Here is a 20,524-nt window from a genome sequence, read left to right as displayed (position 1 = left end):
CCTTCTGGTTTAAGGTGACTCTGTGTGTGTGTGTGTGTGTGAGAGAGAGAGAGAGAGAGAAGGGGGCACAGATGCCCCTGGACAAGCCGCTGAGCACTACAGACCCTCTGCCCAGAAAACCGCACACTTACTCTGTAGAGATCGCAGGGGATGTGGACCCCTGGGCCCCAGGGACACAGGACATGCCCCACAAGCTGCTTGTAACCAGATGTAACCCCATGAGAAATGAGCTTGCTGATTACCAAGAATTGGAGGGGAATAAACTAGAGCTAAAACTGGCCTGTGTTAAATGACCCTCATTAATTCCCTCAGTTCCTAGGAAGAGGCCCTTCTCCCTCCCACAAATCCATTCTGTCCTGGAATTGAATGCCACTTGCCTTTAGGAAAAGAAGACATCATTTGCATTTGCCATCCTTTGCGGATTCCTCAGGGACTCTACTGGCTTTGGCCCCACTCCGTAAGAAGGACTGCCCCTGGGAGATCACGACCCCCTCTGGGGTCTGGGAACTGGGTGCAGAGGCGTGTGTGTGTGTGTGTGTGTGTGTGTGTGTGTGTGTGTGTGTGTGTGAAGGTGAGAATAGGAACAATAGTAGCTAGTGCTGATGGGACCCTGTGCTGGGCCAGGCCCGTGCTCGGTGCTCCGTGCACAACATCTCCCAGCCCCATGAGGGCAGCAGGATTATTCACATTGCACGAAGTCACTCAACCTCAGTGCCTGGCTGGGTCCCCAGAACTCAGCTTCAGACCCTGCCTTCTGCCTCCTCACTTGTGTGTGTGAAATAGTAAAACAAAAGTGTTGTTGGGGCGCCTGGGTGGCTCAGTCTGTTATGCATCTGCCTTTGGCTCAGGTCATGATCCAGGGTCCTGGGATCGAGTCCTGCATCAGGCTCCTCACTCAGTGGGGAGCCTGCTTCTCCCTCTGCCTGCCGCTCCCCCCTCCTTGTGCTCTCTCTCTGTTTAATAAATAAATAAAATCTTTTTAAAAATGTCATGCATTGGCACACCCATGGTCATAGCAGCATTATACAGAACTGCCAAAGATGGAAGCAACCGAAGTGTCCACCAGTGGATGAATGGATAAACAAAGTGTGGTCTCTCCATACAGTGGCATATTATCCAGCCTGAAAAAAGAAAGAGATTCCGATACTTACAACACGGGTGAACCTTAAGGACATCATGCAAAGGAAAGAAGCCAGTCACAAAAGGACAATATTGCAGGATTTCACATAGAGGATGTGCCTAGAGTCACCAAATTCACAGAGACAGAAAGTGGAATGGTGGTTGCCCGGGGCTGGGGCGAGGGCTGGGGCATCAGTGTTTAATGGGGACAGAGTTTCAGTTTTGCAAATGAAGAGCTCTGGAAATTGGATGCACAAGAACATAAATGTACTTAACACTACTAAACTGTGCACTTAAAAACACTTAAGGGGCACCTGGTTGGCTCAGTCGGTTAACTGTCCGAGTCTTGGTTTCGGCTCAGGTCGTGATCTCACGGTCATGGGATCGAGCCCCAGGTGGGGCTCCGTGCTCAGCGAGGAGTCTGCTTGGGATTCTTTCCCCCTCCCTCCCCCTCTGGTCCCCCCCACCCTGCCCTGCTCATGCACACGCATTCTTTCTCTCAAATAAATAAAATCTTTTTTAAAAAGCAGTAAAGATGGTAAAATTTATGTTATGTGTATTTTACAACAATAAAAAATAAAATTATTGTGGCCTAACATGTAAGTGGTAAAGTGCCCCAATCTTGGATGCAATTTGACTTGCATACGTGCTCACGTGGGGCCCACGGGATTGATGGAGAAAACATAGCTCCCGTGGGCCCCGCACCCGCAAAACCTCTCCCCGAAACAGGTCCCCTTCGATCAGACTGTCACTGTTCTCAAACATCATAAATGGAGTCATGCAGCATGTCCTTGTTTGAGTCTAGCTGCTTCAAAGGCTATGTATGCAGGAACGCTCAGGCCCTGTCGGGGCTGTGTGCTAGTCTGTTGTGTGAATAGGACACAATTTATTTATCTGTTCTATTATTGATGAGGCCTGTGTTCTCAGTTTGGGCTGTTATGAATATCGCTGATCTGAGCATTCTTGTGCGTGCGTGTCTTTTGGTGAACACGCGACCACGTTTCCCCTGGGCATATCCTCGGAAGCGGGATCGCGGGGTTGTAGGCTGTGTATGCGTCCAGCCTTAGCAAATGCTGCCAAACAGATTTTTGCAATGTTGTACCAATTCACATTCCCGGTGGCCGCTCACGGGAGTCCCACGGCCCTCCCATGCTCACCACACCTGCTCTTGTCTTTTTCGTTTTGTGCCTTTAGGTGAGTGTGTTATGAAGTGGCTCCTCATTTGGGGTCTGGGTCACTGGTGAAGCCCAGGCCACAGGCCATGGGGTAAGGGTGGGCGTGCATGAGACCTTTGGTGAAGAATCCCTAGTCTGAGGGCCTTGATGACCAACTCTTGTCCAGTAAGGGATCCTTCTGGAATGCAGAGGGCCATTGCGCATTGGCGTGTTTTGAGAAAGTTCTACAGGGCTTACAGCAGCGATGCCCACAGTGTGGTCCCTGACCCGAAGCATAGCATCCCCTGGAGCTTGTGAGAAATGAGGACTCTCGGTCCTCCCTCACACCTTGGGGGTTAGGAACCCTGGGGGTGGGCGGGGCCCAGCAGAGTGAGTTTCAACAAGCCCCACCCCCAGGGGACGTTGGTGCCCGCCCATACCTGAGAGCCATTGCCCATAGGTTCATGGTGAGGATGCGGGCTTTGTCCTCACTAGCTGTGTCACCTTGTTGTGGTTCTTAACCTGTCCAGCCTCACTTTCCTCCTCTGTAAAATGGGCATAATAACCATACCTACCTCAGTATGTCTTTGACGATTAAATGAACTAATATCTATCCTGTGTTTGAAACAGTCCCTGACACCCAGCTAGCATCCCATAAGCAGTTGGAAAGTGAACAAATGGGCGCCTGGGTGGCTCAGTTGGTTAAGCGACTGCCTTCGGCTCAGGTCATGATCCTGGAGTCCCGGGATCGAGTCCCACGTCGAGCTCCCTGCTCGGCAGGGAGTCTGCCTCTCTCTCTGACCCTCCCCCCTCTCATGCTCTCTATCTCATTCTCTCTCTCAAATAAATAAATAAAATCTTTAAAAAAAAAAAAAAAGGGCGCCTGGGTGGCTCAGATGGTTAAGCGTCTGCCTTCGGCTCAGGTCATGATCTCAGGGTCCTGGGATCGAGTCCCGCATCGGGCTTCCTGCTCCTTGGGAGCCTGCTTCTCCCTCTGCCTCTCTCTCTCTCTCTCTGTCTCTCATGAATAAATAAGTGAAATCTTTAAAAAAAAAAAAAAAAGTGAACAGATAAGGCTCCACCTGGCCCAAAGGAGACGGGCACCAATGTGTCCTGATACATCTGTGCCACATGATCATTGGTTAAGTGAACACACTTAACCAGACCCTGGTCCAAGGCATAGCTTAAGTCTGAGCAGCTTTGGGGTATGCGTGTGTGTGTATGTGGGAGGGTGAAAGTGGGGTGAGGCTGTCACCCCAGGATGTTCAGGGAAAGGGAGGCTCCAGGCTCTTATTTCTGGAGAAGGGGCTACACAGCCAAGTTTCCTGCTCTCAAGGAGCCTCGAGAGCTGCCAGTACTTTCTCCAGTTCCATTTTCAGTTTCTTGGAAAGCACCGACCTTCCCTACTATGGACCCCTCCTGTCAGCCCCCACCCAGGATGTATGTGCCAGAGGCGCCAGGCATCTTGAAAGCGGTCCAAGGCTGGCAGATAAGGAATGCTCCTTATAACTGTCAAGGTCAACATCACGCACAGCAGGGGCAGGGCCGTTCCTCCTCTGGGCGCCATTCTGCAGCAATGCCCCAGAGGTGCAGAGGAGTCCAGTGCAAGGTGACTCGGCCCAGCAAGGCCATGGTCATAAAAGACGGGGAGCAACCTGTTTACCCTGCAGTCTGGAGGTAAATTATGGTACATCCGCACCATAACCAAGGTTTTATGTGCTGATAGGGAGATGAAGTACAGGGTGATAAAAGCAAGGGGCAGGTCTGGTTGCAGAACATGCTCCCATTTGCACAAGGAAGAGAAAACATGAGTTATTTCCACGTGCTGGTACCTGCAAGCGTCTTTTTGAAAAGGCACGCAGGAAATTGACCAGAGTGGGGGCCTCCAGGAAGGATGGCCAGGAGGCCACGGATGGCTGGGAGGGAAGCCGATTGTTTTTTGAAAGCCTTTGGAGGCTTTGAATTTTTGTTTAAATCATAAGCACCCATCATTATTGTGGGGTTCTTTTACAAAGGAAGAAAGAAAAAAGAAGCTTTCTTTCTTAAACCAGCTTGCTGGAGGGACGTCCTATGTTGCTCACTCTCTGAGAGATTTAGTAAAATCAGGGCTGTGGACTCAGTCTGGGTTCCCAACCAGACTGCCCCGCTGTGTAGCACTCTTGGGCAGGTCGTGAAACCTCTCCAAGGTTTGGTTTTCTCCCTGGTGAAATGACACAGATAGGCTATTCATAGTCATATCGATGTGCCGTTGATATGAATATTTATATTAATATGCTAATAATAGTTTCTGCCTCCTAAGCTCGTTTTGCACTTGAGAGCTACAAAGCTTGTTTGACATGCTTGAGAAAGTGCCGGGGGCGGGGGTGTCGGAAGCCCCTGGCATACAATGGTTCCCACCACCGCTGCTATGGGACATGAATCCCCTGGGGTCTTATTCAATGGAAGGCAGATTGTGACCCATCGGGTAGGTGCTGGTGGGCAGGCAGTTCTGCATTTCTAAAAGCTCCCCGGAGAGCTTGGTGCCCCTGGCCTGAGGACCACACTTTGAGTAGCCAGGGCCTGGATCTTGATCGGGGCAGTGACTTTCATACGTGTGTGTAAAAATTGTTCAAGCCACACGCTTCAGAGGCGTGCTCTGTACTGTATGTAGGGGATTCCTCCATGGAAATGATCACACAGGCACAGATGGTTTGGGGTGCTATATGGATGGGGAATGAAACAGCAATCAGTGACACTGGAGAACATACCCAGCCCAGGAATGGTCTCAAGAGGAATTCGCTGGGCCTGACCACCCACAGTGCTCTCTTTAATCTTCCCCCCTTCCTACCAGGTGCTGGGGGGAAGGAGTGCCTTTCTCAGGAAATGCGTGAGGTCCCTGGGTGGAGAGACAAAGCCACCCACACTGGTGCTTAGCCCCCAGGAGGAGGAAGGGGAGCATTGCCTCAGGGCAGGTTCCAAGAAGTGGAATCGCTGCTTCAAAGGGAAGGCATAGCGGAGGGGAGGGCGGAGGGTGGCCCCTGGCCCCTGTACCGCCTGTCTGGACACGCCTCCTGGCCCAGCAGCACCACCGCAGGCCCCGCAGGCCCAGCTGTCCAGCCTCCCCTGTTTGGGGCGACCCCCAGTGCCTGTGCCTGCTCCCTGCCCTTGGCTGTCCCCACCCTGTCCCTGCCTCACTCATGCTGTCATTTCCTTGCTGAGTTCCTGGTTCCCAAGGGCCACAGGGCTGATTGATGCAGTGTGGCCTCTGAAACCCGTGTGTGAGGTCCAAATCAGCTCTGCACAGACGCGCTGTGTGACCATGGGTGGCTACTCAACTTCTCTGTGCCTTGGTCTTGCTGTAAAACCCAGCCTCGCCCAGTGGTTGGCGAGGCTGAAATGTGCAAACCTAAGAGGAGCCCTTCAAATTCGGACACATAGTAAGTGCTGGATAGCCCCCAGCCGCCACCCACCATCATACACCCCCCCCCCATCCCGCTTGGGAGCTGACCAAGTTCCCTGTCTGCTGGTCCCAGTTCCCTGTCTGCTGAGCCCAGCAGCTGCATTCTGACTGGGAGTCCTGCCACTGGGCTCTCTGGGGACAACAGGCAACCAGAAACAGTGGGCCGGTGTTGCTTCTTCTGTGGCTTCTCAGAAATCAGAGATCCCCAGGTCAGGAATGGGAAGCCATGTTTCAGAGGCAGAAGCTGAGGCTGAGAGGTTCTGCAGACACGTCCCTCAGCCTCTGGGTCTGAGATCTGGCACTTGGCCCCATGTCCCAGACTGCTGTATCTGGGTGGCCTGCCTCGAAATCGGGTGAGGTGGAGGGACCCCTAATCCCTCCTGTGACAGGCGATGAATCTTCTGCAGAACTGACCTCCCCCCCCCCCATCCCCAGCTTCCTCCATCGGAAGCCAAACCTCGGCAAGTAGACAAGGACAGTGGATGGGATTTGGAAGCCGTAGCCTCCCTCTTCCTCAGCCTTGGTCAGGCTAGGCTGGGGGCTTGGGTGGTGGTGGCCAGGAGTGCCTGGAGGCCCCCAAACCTGGAAATCTCCCAGGCTTTGAGGCTCGACACATGTCAGTTTGAATCCTTGCTCTGCCACCTAGCACCTTTGTGACCTTGGGCTCACATCTTCAGCTCTGGGCCTTAGCATCCTCGGCTGTAAGGTGGGAGTGTCCTCCCTTTGCAGGACAGGTGGCCGTGAATGGCCCCTGGGATTTTTGCTATGGTCCTTGACATCACCCTTGCAGTGCCGCTCAGACCCAAGACTAGCAGTATCCCTCTGCCCAGGTGAGGTTCTAAGAAAATTCAGGCATCTGGGGAAAGGCCCCCATCTGGAACTACCCACTCCTGATTGCTTGCGAGGGGCAGCTCAGTGAAATTTCCATAGAAGCCAAATGCTATTTCCTGTGGGGTTGGCACTCCCCAGAGGGGCCCAAGGGAGCCTCAGTTTACCCACTTGTGAAAGGGCCAGTGACCTCCCATCTTAAAGTGCTGGCTCCCTGATTTTAGGATCCCAAGGATCTCAGACTTGATTGGAAAGTTAACTACCAACCTTAAAAACTTACCAAGTAGAGTTTTGAAGAAACCAGTTAATATCTCCCGTTTTCATCCCTTCCCAAAAGGAATGTGCACACACTGGTGGAAGCTCATAAAGTCTGGGGAAAGCCAGTCCCTACAATAGAATAATTACAGTGATTAATCAGCATCTGCACAGTGCCAGGTGTGAACTTGAGTCCTTGGTGCAGCCCCGTGCCCCAGACTTGATCATGATCTCCATTTCCAGCTGGGAAGTGGATATCTGGAGACATACAGTGATGCACCTGAGGCCACACAGCTACTAGGTGGCAGATCCCAGATTCCAACCCCCCAGGGTGCCTGGCTCTCTGTCCACACTTTACACTCCTAGGCCAGTGGTCCTCAAACTTTAGCATGCTTCAGCAGCCCCTGGAAAGCCTTGCCTGCAACTTTTGAAGCTCTGTGGGGGGCCCCAAGAATGTGCATTCCTAGCCAGTCCCCACGTGAGGCTGATGCTGCTGGCCCAGGGACCACCCTCAGAGTAACAGGGCTCTTCATCATTCTGTTTGCCAGGATTAGCTTTAGCTTTATGAATCACTTATGAACTCGTCCTGCTTTTCTCTTTTTGCTTTGAAGCCCTTGTTGGGGGTCAGAGGTAGTCTGCGAGCCAGCATGTGGGACCCTCACCCAGGGCCAGGACCCCAGGTTAGCAGCTGTCCCCCTCTGCCTCCACTGGGACTCAGTGTTCTTATCTGACAAGTGGGACAATCGCAACATTCTCTGCCTCTCTTGGGAAGGGGGGCAGTGAAGGGGGGAACCCAGAAAGATGCTTGGTGAGGGATCCTTTGGAGCATTACCAGCAACTTTAAAGGAGCAAACCTTGCCAGCCCAAGATGTGTCTCTTTGGCCTGTAGATTATTTTAGGTTGATTATTTTTAAGAAACAGAAGGCTCAGGAAGGAACTTTGACCTTCCCCCTAACTGCCTGAAAAAATTTAGACAGGGACGCCTGGGTGGCTCATTCAGTTAAGTGTCTGACTCTTGATTTTGGCTCAGGTCACTATCTCAGGGTCGTGAGATCAAGCCCCATGTTGGGCTCCATGCTCAGCACAGAGTCTGCTTGAGATTCCCTCCCTCTCCCTCTGTCCCTCCCCCCCACTCATGCACACACTCTCTTTCTCTAAAATAAATAAATAAATAAAATCTTTTTTTTAAGAAGAAAGAATTTAGACAGAGGACCTGCTGTAGAAGCTGTCCTCACAGGTAACTGTAACGTAATATGAACTAGATGTGGTAGACAGGGAGGAAGCTGGCAAAAGTCTGTTGATTAAAATTTCTCTCTGTGTCCCACTGCTTCTGAGTGGCCCAGCAAATATTTACTTACCAAACATTTACTCTTTTTCATCTTCCTGTGAATTGTCTTCCTTCCGTTTGAAGTCCCAGACCCCTACCCACTTCTCCTCAGCTCTGGATGCCATCGAAGCCTCAACTGCCTGACTGCCCGTGGGCCTTCTATTCTTATAGGGCCCCTGCATGTCTGTAATCACATTTGATTTTCTCCTGCTGATCTGTCAATTTAATTCTTAGACCAGCCGGAAGAAACTTAAGGAGAGGAGAAAAATTTTTGCTCCCCAGCACCTCCCTCAGCCGATATTTAGCACTTACTGAACCAAGTGTGCCAGACATGATTTTTGTATTTATTTATCAGACATTAATTGAGAGCTTTCTAGGTTCCAGGGAGGCACTGTTCTGAACCTTAATAAGTATCAACTCATGTAATTTCCATTATGAAGCAAGGACTGTCTTATCCTCATTTTACATGTGAAGAAATCAAGGCACAAAGAGGGTGAGTCACTTGCTTGAGGTCCCACAGCAAATAAGAGGTAAGGTCAGGATTCCAAGCCAGACTGAGAGGCTCCAAATTCTGTCTCCTGTCCCACCTCTGGTCATGTTAATGATACCCCGGATAAGGGCTGAGATGTGGGGAGGCCTCTACCTGGTATTGCCCCTGGCTCATCAGGTATAGTGGGTTGCATAGTATCCCTCAAAGAAATAGGTTCACATCCAATGCCCTCAGACTCTGTGAATGGGATCTTATTTGGGGGGAAAAAAAGTCTTTGCAGATATAATAAAGGGTCTTTTGATGAGAACATCTGGATTTAGGGTGGGCCACAACCCATTGATAGGTGTCCTTAGAAGAGAAGGGCAGGAGATTTGGACACACAGACACAGAGGCGGGGAGGCAGAGATTGGAATCATGCAGTTGGAAGGGAGAAGGAAGGAGTCTCCCCCAGAGCCTCCAGAGGGAGCATGGGCCTGCTGGCACCTTGATTTCAGACTTCTGGCTTCCAGAATTGTTCAAGAATCAATTTCTATTGTTTTAAGCCGCCTAGTTAGTGGTAATTTGTTACAGCAGCTCTAGAGACCCCGCATACTGGGTGACCCTGGGCAAGTCTCCTCCCCTTCAGCCCCCACCATGTGGCTGCTGGGGCTCTTGCTCACTGGCCCCTGATGCCAGCCTGCCAAGGACCCTTCCAGGATCAGTTGGAAACGGTGGGCCAGGGACCCTCCCCAGGGACAGCGCTGTCTGTGCCTGGACCCACCTCTCCGTACAGACACGCTGGGCTGGGGCAGGAGATGTGCGGACCTTGGTGCCCTGGACAAGACACCATTACCTTTGGGGCCTCAGTTTCCTCTTCTGGAAGATGAGAGCCCTCCTGCCTCCTGTGGGAGCTGTGAGCATCCACGGCTTTCCACGAGCCCCCACCGGAGGAAGCGGGTTGTTTTTCTGATTGTGATCATCTCTCAGGTCTCCCCCTGCTTTCAAGCGCCTGTGATTGCTGGGATGGGGGGCTTCCTGGTGGGTGGGGTGGTATGAGTTTGCCATCTGGGATGGGGGTGGTCCACAGGGAGAAGAGCGAGCGTGCTTTGCATACGCATGCCTGCAGGCATCTGCATGTGCTTGTACGTGTGTGCCGCGTGTGTGTGCTCATGTATGTTCCTCTGTGTGCATGCATGTGTGCATGTGTGAGTTTTGCTTTCACATCTGGTGCTGCTCAAAGGCCCTGATTCCTGTAAACCTCATGGTCTAGTTTCCAGCAGACACTGCACGGCAGCGACAATAGGCACTGTGACCGAGGCTCGGTCTGACCTGTGGCTTCCCCTTCTCGCTCCTCTGGCTGCACAGTGTGGAAGAGATGTAAATGAAGGCAGGACATCTGGCCCCAGTGTCAGCTGTGGGCCCAACTGGCTATGGCATTAGTGGCATGAAGCCAACTGTGGGGCCTGAGGGAGGGTGTGTGCTACCAGGGCTGTTGAGCATAGAGCCGCCTCGGGAAATGTGGGTGCATCTGGGGGACCCGTCTCAAGGTCCCAGCTGGCCAGAGAAAGACTCATGAAGGAGGCTGCCCATAGCATATCCGTGTGTGGGCCTGGGCCTCAGTTTCCCCTCCTGTAAAGGCAGGCGAGGAAGTCCTCGCAATCATGCGGGCATCCGTCGGGGACACCTTGGAGACTCAGCCATGAACGGGATAGTCCTCCTGGTGGGCACCAGCCTTTTCACTCACCCAGATGTGCTTCCCTGAGTTAGCACAGGGGTCCGAGCACAGAAATATCAGAGTGCTTGCTTCCCCACGGCATTTCTCTTCCATCTGGAAAAATACCGTCTAACCCTTGGTGTCACGTCTCATGTCCCAGGAGCCGAATGAGTGAGCGCGCCTTCTTTACACCTGCAGCTACCCCACGGTGGTCGGGACTTATATTTTCAACGCCATTTTGCGGATGTAGAAACGGAGTCCCGTGAAGTAACTTGCTCAGGCGTGCGTGCTAGGAGGAGGTCAAGGTGGAATTCAAATCAAGGAGGCCCTGGCTTTTAGAGTCGCTGCCCTGTCCAGCCCCTCAGAGGCATCCTAACATGGGGGTGCGGGGGGGGCTACCTCTCAGCCCAAGGGAGAAAGGGCCCTCTGGCAGGAGGGACTGAGCAAAGGTGTGGGGGCGGGACAGAGAGGGCATGTCAGGGGACAGAGTGGGAAGGGCTCTGTGCCTTGGGGAGCAGCATGAGTTCAGGATGGAGAGACTGAAGCAAGGAGCGGCAGGAATACAGGGCACTCTGGGTCTCCCTTTGGGGGTGATGGGAGTTACAGGGAGAAGGAGAGACAGTCAATTCCTGCCTGGGGGACCTTGCTCAAACCGTCCTCGTCTCGGTCAGGGCCACCTGCCTAAACCCAATTGCTCAGGCCCCCAAGCAGGGCGTCATTCTTGACTCCTTTCTTTGTCACCCTTTATCAGGCCACGGTGGAGGGAGGGGGCTGAAACCAGCCACTTCTCCTCACCTCCCCATGCCACCTTGCTCCAAGCCCCAAGCACCTCAGTTACTGCAAAGACAGCCAGGGGCCTCTCTGCCCCTACAGTCCACTTTCTACACAGCAGCCAGGAACAGCTACAAAAATGAAAATCAGAACACGCCCCCCCCCCCCCAATACTAGAGAATCCCTGTTGCATTTAGAACAAAGTGTGTCTCTCCCTGATCAGGTCCTCCCTCAATCTCTTGACAATCCCCCCCTCCCCACCCATGACCACCTCACTCACTACATCCACCTGCGCTGGGTCTTTCTGGTCCTCAGACAGAGTCATTCCCACCTCAGGGCCTTTGCATCTGCTGTCCCTTCTGCCTGCAGTGCCCTTCCCTGGATCACTCATCATTCAAAGGTCTCAGACTAAGCCCTGGCAGCTGACAGAGCCTTTCCAGGGAAAGGTCTTCTCTGCATCCTCCCGATTGATCTCCTTCACTTGTATACACATCACCTATCACAGGGTCTCCTTACTCCTCATCTCTCACCAAACCACAAACTTCAAAAAATCAGGGTCGTTGTCTGTTTTGTTCACTACTGCATCCCAGCACCTGACACCTACATAGCAGGCATTCGGTGAATGCTTGTTGAAAGAAGAAATGAGTAAAGAGATCAGACTCAGTCTTTCTCTGTGAAATGGGGCCACATCACATCTCCCAGGCAAGGTAACACTTGCATACAATGGGGTTCTTCTCCCTTTGTCCAAGGGCTCTCCTGACCGTCCCTCCTGGAGCCTGCTCCCTCCCACTGCCCAAGCCCCCTGCCCAGCAGGTGTCTGGGCAGAAGCGCCTTCCTGGGAGCTCCCCGGCTGGCACTGCCCAGCCCTCTGCAGCCAGCCTGCTGCCCATGGGTCCCCGAGGATGGCTGGGGGTGGGGGTCGGCACCTGGCGCCCAACGCAGGCTCACACAGACTTGCCTCCGGCCCGGTTGCGGCACCCGAATACAGCCGTTTTTAAGAACCTCTGAGGGTTGACTCACACTTCCTTTATTCCCAGCTGGGTTCACTCAGGAGTGTCGCTGTTTTGCAAGGCTGAAGTCTGAGTCCTTCAGAGGTGAGCAGCCGGGCTCTATGCCTCGGTGAACCTCTAATGAGGGTCATGGCCCCCCAGAGAAAACCACAGTCCCAGCACAGTTGGGAAACTACCCCTTTCTGGCAGTTGAGGTATTTAGGTTTGGAGAAACTGCTTTGAGGCTCCAGCGGGGGTGGGGCAGGGGTGGGGGAGATCCTCATGTCCATCCCTCTGCCCCTTAGCCTAAGCCCAAGGGCTGGCTGTCCTTGGGGGGGCCATGTTGACATCCCATGCCCCCACTTTTCCTGTCTGCCCCATGATCTAAGGCATTCCTATTCACCGCTTTGCTCGGAAGGTTTTGTTCTTTCTGTACAAACACGCAGGATGATGCTCAGTCTCAATTGTGTAGAGTAGTTCCACTTTCACAGAATCGTGATCATTTTGGGGAAAAGGGATTCATGACAAGTACAAAATATAGGCCTGGGTTTCTTATTTATTTATGTATTTGCTTGCGAGAGAGAAAGCACAAGCAGGGGAAGAGGCAGAGGGGGAGGGAGAGAGAGAACCTTAAGCAGACTCCCCGCTAAGCATGGAGCCTCGTGATCTTATGACCCTGAGATTGCACCCGGAGCCAAAACCAAGAGTCGGCTGCTTCACCGACTGAGCCACCCAGGCGCCCCTGGGTTTCCTGTGTAAATGTTGGAGAGAATTTTCACATAAATCAGGTCACGCCACTCCGGGGAGAAGGCATCCTGGACTGGATTCTGTCCCCCGTTTTTGTTTTGGAGAAATGTGTTTTTTCCAAGCCACACCTACACTGATCCGAGGTCATTCATGGCTGAGGAGAAACAGTCGGCTTCTAGGTAATAGGAAGTCACTTTTTTTGGGTGGGGGGATGATATTTAACCCATCTTATCACTTTATGTCCAGTGGCAAGGATTCAAGCTTAGAAGGCTACTGATTCGGGGTCAGCCTCATACTGGCTGTGTGGCCTTGGCCAAGTCACGTGATCTCGTGTGAAGCCTGGTTCCTTGGGGGTAGATTTAGGGCATAGTAATCCCTGGATACATTTTTGTTTTTTTCTTGTTTGAGGTTTTTTTTTCCCCCCCTTTTTTAAATAAAGGTGAATTTTAAAAAAGATTGTATTTATTTATTTTAGAGAGACTGCACACAAGAGTGGGGGCGGGGAGGGGCAGTGGGAGAGTGAGAAGCAGGCTCCCCACTGAGCAGGGAGCCCGACTCGCGGCTCGATCCCAGGACCCTGAGATCATGACCCGAGCTGAAGGCAGACGCTTAACCGGCAGAGCCACCCAGGTGCCCCCAAATAAAGGTGAAATTTATATAACATGAAAGCAACCATCTTAAAGGGTACGATTCAGTGGCGTTTGGCACATTCACATTGTTGTACAACCGCTGTCTCTGCCTAGTTCCAGAACATTTTCCTCGGCCCAAAAGGAGGCATGTACCCATTCAGCAGCCACTCCCCACTCCCCTGGTACTTTATAAGCATGAACTCAGACACGGTTGAACTTGCTTGGTCCCCTGGGCTGAGCCCCCTGAAGAGGACCTGGCGTTTTCTGTCTGGGCCAGAGCCCATGACAACAGCCTGCTGCCTTGTGCATGGAGCCATCTAGCCTGGGGCAGGAATTCTGCACTGGGTGTGTGTGTGTCCAGTTCTATGAATTTTAACACAGGTAGATATTTGCGTAACGACCACCACCGCAACCAGGACACAAAATAATTCTATCACCCTAAAAAGTGCCCTCCTGCTACCCCTTTCTATTCAGTCCCCTCTGCTTCCCCCAGCCCCTGGCAACCACTAATCTGTTTTCTGTCCCTATCGTTTTAGTCATGCCAGGATGTCGTATAAGTGGAATCCTACCGTTGGGTCTGGTTTCTTTTGTGCCCGATATAATGTATTTGAGATTGATCCTAAGTTGCTGCACCTACCAAATGTCTATTCCTTTTTCTTGCTGAGTCGTATTTCAGGGTGTGAATGTGCCACGGTGTGTTTCTCCGTGCACCTGCTGAATGATCTCTGGGTTGTTTCCAGTGTGGGGCAGTCATGAACAGACTTCTATAAACATCCGTATTTTTGGCATGAACCTAAGTTTTCATTTCTGGAGGGTAGATACCCGGGACTGGGAATGCGGGGTGAGGTATGGTGAGAGTGCATGGTTCTGCTCCTGGGTGAGGTAAACCTCTTTGGGTATAAAAACAGTACCTACCTCATAGGTTATTGTGAGGATGAAATGAGATCGTGTATGTGAGGCAGAGGCTCAGTGATTGTTGCCTCTTGCTATTTATTTTTTTGCGGGGAGGAGGGTCATCTGTGTCTTTGGTGAGGGGGTCACCAGCCAGGGTTGGCATGGGAGGTGAAGATTTCCTTGGGGACCAGAAGATTTCCTTTGAGGCACCAGAGGTTGAAGTAAGTCCTGGGCAACTGATGATCAAGTCTGGCTGTAGACAGAGATCCTATTTGCAGGGAAGCCATGAGTTAGGGTGACCCAGCTCCTTAATTCCACAGAAGGGGAAACTAAAGCTCAGAGGGAGACAGAGTCTTGCCCAAGGCCACCCAGCCAGGCAGTGATAGGGAAAGACTTAGCCCCAGGACTCCCGATGGGCCAGCCCTGGGCACCCCCACCTTGATTCCAGCGGCCGGTGTTTGGGGCATGAGTGAAGGAGCGAGGGAGGGCACTGTAGCAGTTATGGGCCCAGGCTCTGGAGCTAGCCTTCCAGGTTCTCTTATCCTGCCCTTTTTTTTATGAGTTGTATGCTTCGAGTACATTCTTGGACCTCTCTGATCTGTAAAACGGGTACAATGATGTTGTCTGCCCTATAGCGACATCAAGAGGCTTACATGAGGTCACGTGTGCAAAGACCTGTAACAGTGCCAGGTGCACAGTAAGGCCTTGATAAAAGCTAACTTTTTCTTTTCTTTTTTTTTTTTTTAAAGATTTTATTTATTTATTTGACAGAGAGAGCGCGAGAGAGGGAGCACAAGCAGGGGGAGCGGGAGAGGGAGAAGCAGGCTTCCCGCTGAGCAGGGAGCCCGATGAGGGGCTCGATCCCAGGACCCTGGGATCATGACCTGAGCCGAAGGCAGACACTTAACCGACTGAGCCACCCAGGCGCCCCTAACTTTTTCTTTCTTTCTTTTTATTTATGTATTTAAGATTTTATTTTTAAATAATCTCTACACCAGATGTGGGGCTTGAACTTCCGACATGCTTGTTGAACAAATGCATGCGTGTTGGTCGGAACAGAACTGGGCGAACGGGGCAGGTGGGAGGCATCAGACCTGCCTTCTGGACTGAGGGCTTACTCCCCAGCTGTTGGCAAAGTTGGCAGCTGATGGTGCCCAGCTGAGCCCCTCCGTGGGAACGGCCCTAAGTTAACACCCCTACCTCCAGTGACTGGTCAGTAGGGAGAACAAAGGCCCAGGCCCCTTTCCCCCAGGTAGGACACCTCTGCAGGGCTGCTCCAGCTCTGGTCTTTCTGGAGTTTACTCACCTTACTGCATGTCTATCCACCCGTCCTTCCCTCTATCTACCCATCCTTTCAGAGTAAGTTGGAGACATCTATACACTGGCCTCCTCCACCTGTATCTTTCGGCATGCATCTCATTAACTAAAATCCAAGATTAGTTTATTATTATTATTATTATTTTTAAAGATTTTATTTATTTATTTATTTATTTGAGAGAGAGAGAGAGAAACAGCATGAGAGGGGAGAGGGTCAGAGGGAGAAGCAGGCTCCCCGCTGAGCCGGGAGCCCGATGTGGGACTCGATCCCAGGACTCCGGGACCATGACCCGAGCCGAAGGCAGTCACTTAACCAACTGAGCCACCCAGGCACCCTATTATTATTTTTTATAGAACTGGTCCTCCTTCCTCCCTCCTTCCCTCCCTCTTTCTCTCCCTTCCTTCCTTCCTTCCTTCCTCCCTCCCTCCCTCGCTCCCTTTCTTCCTTCCTTCCTCCCTCCCTCCCTCTCTTCCTTCCTTCCTCCCTCCCTCTCTTCCTTCCTTCCTTCTCCCCTCCCTCCCTTTCTTCCTTCCTTCCTTTCTAAATTCCTCAGGGAATTCTACCCCAGATGACCCAGGATAGTGGGGAAAGGTCTCCCACATCTGGGGTCCTGATGATTAAGACACCCAAGAGGGACCTTTTGTTCCACATGGGGATCAGAGTCCCTGGCTTCACCTCTTACTAGATGTGTGGTCTTTGGTGGGGGGGGTCACATCACGTCTCCAAGGATCAGTTTCTTCATCTATAAAAAGGGCTCAAGAAACACACTTACTGGGGCACCTGGGTGGCTCAGTTGGTTAAGCGGCCGACTCTTGATTTTGGCTCAGGTCACGATCTCAGGATCATGAGATCGAGCCCTGTGTCGTGTTGCAGGCTCAGGCACAAAGTCTGCTTGAGATCCTCTCTCTCCTTCTCCCTCTGCTCCTTCCCCCACTCGCTCTCTTTCTCTCTCTCTAAAATAAATAAATTAATAAAATCTTTAAAAAAAAAAAAAAGAAAAGAAACGCACCTACTTCTTAACACAGTCATGAGGAGTCACTGAGACTCCACGCATGAAGCACCTGGCATGGTGCTTAGCACTTAGTAAATGTGCAGTTAATGACAGTTACGGCTATTTTGAAGAGGCTACTGCATGAATATCCTTCCAGAACAAACTCCTTTTCTTGGGGCAGTAGGGTTCAGTCTCTGTTCCAGGCAACCAGATGCATTTTGGCCTGATCTGCCTGAGAACTGGTGAATGGGTAGGTAGAATGTGAGATCAAGGCCTGGAAATCCCCTTGGCTTACCTTTGTCCTCAGGTGGCAGGAAACTCCCTACCAAGGGTCTTTGATCTGGCCAGGAAGCTGGGGCCCAGGAAGGCCTGCCCAGGGAGGGATGCTTCAGGCTCAGGCTGAGGGTGGCAGGTAGGGAGGGAGATCATCTTCCATGGAGAGAGCGCTCACCCGGTGTGTGTCCGTAGACCCCGGTGGTCTGCCCACGATGGGAAATGAAGACACCAATTTTGCAGTGCTGGGAGCTGGTGACATGCGGTTGCCCCTTAGATATTTTCCGGGTGATTCAGGAGCTACACGTTGGTACACACACGAGCCCCCCAGGGAACTAGGAGAAGAGCTTGCCTTGTAGAGACCAAGTTTGCGGACTGGCTGCTCCTGGGCCAGAGTCACCCACAGACAGCTTTTACTTATTTGTTTAGAATTGAATATGTTGCCAACATTTGTTTCAATGTGGAGATTATAGATGAGGAGGTCTTGAGAAATCAGATCCGGCAACTGTGGGCCCACCTTCCTGCGAGGCAGCCATGGGCTGAATTTGATCAGCCTGTTCATTGGGACACAGGAAGGCCAGTTTTCTACTGTTCTGTGAGCGTTCCCTGCCTGGCACGGATGGCCTCTGAGCTTGGATCCCTCACAGAGCTGCCAAGAAGGAGAGGCTCCAGTGTTTATGGTTCAAGACAGAGTGAAGTGAGGATTGGGGTGGGGTGGGGGCGGCGAGTTGTAGACCTCCTGGGGACACAGGCGGTGTCTGAAGCCATTTCCAGTCGCCACGACTCCAGGAGGGTGCTGCTGGCCTCTAGTGGGTGGAGGGCAGAGATGCTGCTCAGTAGCCCCCAGGGCACCTCGGGCAGCTTCCACAATATGGCCTTACCCAGCCTCAAGGGTCAGAAGAGACCCGGGATTAGGGGTGTCAGCAAACTGCTCAGGAAGGGAGGGATCGGCTTGAATCATTAGCTCAAGAATGTCTCCCTGAACAGAAGAGGCCTCGGTGGTGGCAGGCACTTGGTCACTGAGCCAGGTTTCAACAGGGAGGGATCGGGGGGAACGCACGTCAGGCCAAGAACAGCACGAGCAAAGGTGAGGGAGGAAGGTGGGCGAGAATGTGCACAGTGAGATGACACGAGTGGTTCAAGAGCAGGAAGTCTGGGGTCAGATGGACATGAATTTGAATGCTGGCTCTACCCCGCACTGGCCATGTGGCCTCAGGCCTGTCATTGGCCTGAACCTCCCTCACATCACCTGAAAAATGGGGCTAAGAAATGAGGTTATGTGGGTACAGCCTCGTCTCATCCGTAGTCCTCCATTTGCACCCTGCATCCCAGCCACCCTGAAATCCCGGCAATATGCTCAATGCTTCCTGCTCCCTCTCTCCTCTCTGGGCTCTCTGTGTGGAGTGCCCTCTCTCCCTAGGATGCTCATATTCCAGGTGTATGGATAACACCATCAGGAGGCTTAAACCAGGCACTGATATGTTCAGACTGGTGTTTTGGAAAGATCAGGGAACTTGAGGGTTGCGTGTGCCCGTGTGTGTGTGTGTGTGTGTGTGTGTGTGTGTGTGTGTGTAAACTTGAAGGCCAAGAGAATGGTGGAAATTCCCAGGCTTGGACAAGAGGCATGGGAACCTCTGCCTTTATCCCAGCTCCTTTCCCCGTCTTCTCTGGCCTTCACATACCTAGGGAAAGGCCAGTGGGGACCCACCACACACAAAGGGTTGGATTTTCTTTATTTTTTTTTTTTATGATTTTATTTATTTATTTGAGAGAGAGAGAGTGAGCACACACACAAGCGGGGGAGGGGCAGAGGGAGAGGGGAAGCAGACTCCATGCTGAGCAGGGAGCCCAACGTGGGGCTCCATCCCAGGATCCTGAGATAATGACCTGAGGCCAAAGGCAGATGCTTAACTGACTGAGTCATCCAGGTGCCCCAAAGGGTTGGATTTTCTATTGGTTAATGTGCCTGCTTCCTTCTCAACCCAGTGGCCTGGTTCAGAGATGAGGTGTAGAGGCCAGGACCCCATAGAGGTTATTGCAAGAAAGCTCAAGGGTAAGCTGCTTAGTTTTCATGAGCCTGTTTCCTTATCTGGGTAGAACACAGTCTTTACAGGGTGTGGGAGAATACTCCCTACAAAGCTCTTAGGACAGGGCCTGGCTCAATGTCTTAACTGCTTTATAAAGACCAAGCTCTTGCTGAATACCCGCTGTGTGCTCTCTGTATGCAGTACAAATATGTATGTATGTACTGCCAGAGATCCTACGAGTACAAAGTCTCTTTACTAAGGACTGGTCTTGACTTTAAGGATTTGCCTGGTTAAGGATTTGTGGATTTTGCTAACTGGAGACATACAATGTTGAGGGAGAAATTCCATTTCTAGGCATTTATCTGCAACATATGTACAAAGATTCAGGTCCAAGTAGGTTCACAGTAGTGATTTTATAAAATGAAAAATTTGAAATGGTCTTAATGTTCAACTATAGGATACTGATTAAACAGGTGGTCTGACTAATGGAATATTACACAGTCATTCAGGAGGAAGCAGAGGGATATTTGTTATGAGAAAATATTATTAAGTGAAGAAATATAGAAAACATTGTAGGGTGCCTGGGTGGCTCAGTTGGTTAAGCGACTGCCTTCGGCTCAGGTCATGATCCTGGAGTCCCAGGATCGAGTCCCGCATCAGGCTCCCTGCTCGGCGGGGAGTCTGCTTCTCCCTCTGACCCTGCCCCCTCTCATGCTCTCTCTCTCTCAAATAAATAAATAAAATCTTTAAAAAAAAAAAAGAAAAATATAGAAAACATTGTATATCAAAAATATATATGTAGGGGCACCTGGGTGGCTCGGTCGTTCAGCGTCTGCCTTCGGCTCGGGTCATGATCCCAGGGTCCTGGTATCTAGCCCCGCATCGGGCTCCCTGCTCGGCAGGAAGGCTGCTTCTCCCTCTCCGTCTCCCCCTGCTTCTGTTCCCTCTCTCGCTCTCTCTGTCAAATAAATAAATAAAATCTTAAAAAATATATATATATTTTTAAAATATGGATGTTAATTCACTCAAAAGTTAACAGTGGATATCTCTGAGTGATTTTTACAATTTTTTTGTTATTCCAGATTTCCCTTTCTAAATGTTCTACAATGAATGTGCATTTCTTTTGTTATTTTAGGTTTTAAATTATTTTGTTATTAAAATATAATAAATAAAAATAGTACTGAAAGGGGGAATTTTTAAATTAATTTTATTTTATTATGTTAGTCACCATACATTATATCATTAGTTTTTGATGTAGTGTTCCATGATTCATTGTTTGCATATAACACTAGTGCTCCATGGAATACGTGCCCTCCTTAATACCCATCACCGGGCTAACCCATCCCCCCATCCCCCTCCCCTCTAAAACCCTGTTTGTTTCTCAGAGTCCATAGTCTCTCATGGTTCGTCTCCCCCTCCGATTTCCCCCCTTCATTTTTCCCTTCCTACTATCTTTTTCTTTTTTTTTTTTTTAACATATAATGTATTATTTGTTTCAGGGGTACAGGTCTGTGATTCATCAGTCTTACACAATTCACAGCGTTCACCATAGCACATACCCTCCCCAGTGTCCATTACCC

Source organism: Leptonychotes weddellii, chromosome 5 (assembly GCF_054177405.1).
Source record: "Leptonychotes weddellii isolate Sample4059 chromosome 5, ASM5417740v2, whole genome shotgun sequence".
NCBI classification, from domain to species: Eukaryota; Metazoa; Chordata; class Mammalia; order Carnivora; family Phocidae; genus Leptonychotes; species Leptonychotes weddellii.
The sequence above is the reverse complement of the archived record's forward strand: the minus strand, read 5'-3'. Positions refer to the sequence as shown.